Source organism: Limulus polyphemus, unplaced genomic scaffold (genome assembly GCF_000517525.1).
Source record: "Limulus polyphemus unplaced genomic scaffold, Limulus_polyphemus-2.1.2 Scaffold4184, whole genome shotgun sequence".
Classification (NCBI taxonomy): Eukaryota; Metazoa; Arthropoda; class Merostomata; order Xiphosura; family Limulidae; genus Limulus; species Limulus polyphemus.
The window spans coordinates 57,838-61,407 of NW_013669794.1; positions in this window are offsets into that span (position 1 = coordinate 57,838).

Consider the following 3,570-nt stretch of genomic DNA (forward strand, 5'->3'; position numbering starts at 1 on the left):
ATATCAATCCTTCAAAAACAATGCAAACAAGATAGTAGTGGTGACATTTGCATCATCCCTACATAATAGCACAGGCACGAATTAACATATAACAATATATATATATAGCTATTCAATCACAATTGAGTTTAACTTACCCTATTTTTTGTCTGTTAACATTCTACTACACTCTGTGCCTGTGCTATTATGTAGGAATGAGGGAAATACCATCCCTACTATCTTGTTTGCATTGTGTTTGAAGGATTGATATTAGCCATCCTTACATTTAATTCCTTTTTGAAAATATATTCTTTTACTTTTGACATTAGCGAATCGGATAGTGTAGTATTTAATATTGAAGTTTAAGTGATTTAGACGTCACGAAAACATTGCCAACTTAGGTACGTTTGTTTGTTTTGTAATTAAACACAAAGCTACACAATGGGCTACCTGTGCTCTGCCCACCACGGGTATCGAAACCCAGATTCTAGCGTTGTAAGTCCGCAGACATACCGCTGTGCCATTGGGGAGTTACTTAGGTGCGTAAATTCATATTTGTTTTAAGGATGTTTATTATTAAATTATTTCTTGAAATATGGAAGGAAATTGTCTTTGGAATGCACTGTCTCAAGTCTGTGTAGTGTAACAGTAGAGTTAGAGTGGTCATAAAGGGTTTTTGTTACTAATAGTTAAAACCAGTTGTTTTTGTTTGTAATTTTCATTGAAGAATTTGTAACATAACTGGTCCATCTTGGCTGTTCCATCCTCTAAACTAAACGGAATACAAAAGAAAACGCCACTACAACTAGGGTCAAACAAAAAAATTAAATATAACATAATTACTTATATCAAAAAAAAAGTCAGTAAACTCGAACTTGGCCATGACATACTAGAAACATTAATAAACATTTCAACACAAATCTCAATTAATAATCAATGAAATTCCGAAAATCACAATATTCCAAAATTAAACCGCTTCTAAGATCAATAGTAATATCGAGCAATGATTCTTTCTACTTGTATCTCGTGAACTAACTCGTTTTCAAGATCAAGGGTGTATTTTTTATTGAGTAATTAGGCACTGCGAGTTCTCTATCCTTTGAACAGTCGACTCAGGGAAGCAATGGCTGCATTTGTGAGAAGCATCTACTTCTTAGCAACAGAAGAAATTCCACATACTATGATGTATGAACATTTGATTTTTCATTTTCTTATACTACAAGACGACTCTCTGAAGAAACGGTTGGAAAATCAGAGTGACCATTTGACATATGTAAGCAGAGCTACAGCTTGCGATCTGCTGACTTACATTGCCAAAGTTCCAGATTATTGAGAAAGCCTCTGAAATGAACAATAAATAATACTCTGTAATGGCTGAGGATATAACAATAGGAACCAGTTGGGATTGAATTACTCCACTTGGAGCTCAGCAATAAATGTTGATAGACTTAAGCCCTTATTTTACATCTGGATCTATGAAAGAGGTGGGCACTCTTATCTATTAAGCAGTTAACCATTGCTCTATGCCACAGTCTGTAATGGACTTGTATAACATTTTAATGTATGGCTAAAGGTAATGCTAAATTAATTATGTGATGAAAGACAAAGAGAGTGGGAAAAGTGTTTATTTACTTCTGCTTGCTTACAGCGAAATACCACACGATATTACAGGATTTATCCCTTTCGAACTACTATTTGAAAGGACTGTCAAAGGGTCAATGACCATAGTACAAGAATTGTAGACAGGTGAATTAGAAAGACCAATGACAATTTGTACTTAGGAATACATGGTTGAACTAAAGAAAACTTGCAATGTAGAAAAAGAAGAGTTGTTAAAGACAGAGTCACAAACGTGAAAAATTACAATAAGCTCATTTAGCGTAGAAAACCTTCAGTAGGTGATGAAGTACTTCTTCTTCCAAAGGAAGAAACAACTCATGCATTGGAAAAAAAGAAAGACATTTTTCCAGTTGTTGATAAGGCAGGTCTTATGATCTATGATATAAAACTTTTGTGGTCGTCAACAAAAGACTCTTCAAGCCAATTTATTAAAAAATCAACTAGAAACTGTAATTAGCGTCCAACAAAGGAGTTTATATGTACTTCCATGACAGAGGAAGAACCAACAATTAGAGGAGATACACTGAATAGGTAATGAAGGAAATTTTATTACATGTAACTAATGTTCCTCTAAAGCTTGTAGAAATATAGTACATTTGGTAATTGTAATCAACTTTCCTTCATTACCCATTCAAGTCAGTTTCAAATAGTATTTTCTAAAAGTGAGTTCATCATCAGAGTTAGAAGAGGTAAACCAAGGCACCTTAGTACTTAGGCCTCTTTTTAAATGAGAAATTATTACATTTACCTCCCCTCAAAAGGTTTGGTTTGTTTTGAATTTTGCACGAAGCTACACGATGGCTATCCGGCCCTAAATTAGCAGTGAAAAACTAGAGAGAAGGCAGCTAGTCATCACTACCCATCTCTCGGGCAACTCTTTTACCAATGAATAGTGGGATTGACCGTCACTTTATAATGTCCCCACAAATTCGAACCCGCGACCCCCAGATTGCGAGTTAAACACCCTAACCACCAACTACAAGTAGTCAAAAAACTTCTTAAGAGTCATAAAGATGCGTTAAAATACGGGAAAAATGACTTGGGCAAACGTAATCACGTTGACAGACAGTGAACTGGTTAGGTTCAAATCGCATGTTCTTGAAGTCAAAGTGAAAAATGTTCAGTCAATGTTAAATAAAGGAATCACTAAAAATAGTGTTAGTTCATATGTTAGTCCCTTAGTGATTTGTAAAAAGACATGATGAATCTGACATATATTATTGTGACATGTTACCAATCAGATAACTGTCTCTGGTGCAAGTCTCCTACCAGACCCAGACCATATCTTTGCCAAAGATTATAACTATATGAAAATGGTTTAATTAAGTGATATTTGTAAATCCCCATGGTAGATTAATGAAAACGGATCTCAAGTTTCTTCAGGAAGGACAGGTTATATCAATTCAAAACCATGTTCTTTAGGTTAGTAAATGTATCAGCTACATTCAGCGGAATTAAGAGAGCCTTAATGAGAAGTGTAACAAATGTAAAAAATTACAGAATTTTTATATCATGGATGAGTTAAACCAACACGTGACAAAGTCAAAGCAATCTAAAATGCAGTGTGGCAAGTTACTAAGAAGTAGCTAAAGTTATTCTTAGAAGTGATGAGATTTTACCAAAGGTAGATACCAATGTACAGCTCAAAATTTTCACAGATTTTACTGATATAAACTCTTGATTTTATATCTTGAAATTGGTACCATTTATTGAAGAGATATTATTTTCCAAGAACGCCAGTTTCCGAGTACTATATTTAAAAATTACATCAATAAAGATATAATCAAACCCTTAGATAGAGTCCTAATGAAAGTCATGTCCTTGTTGTGACAGAGTACTTTTATTTAGAATTATTCTATTATAAAGAAATGGTTGTACATGGTATAGTAAGATGATTGATAATTTATAATAGAGACAGACCAACCACTTAGATATTATCAAAGGTCCAACATGGATAACAGTCAAATTATG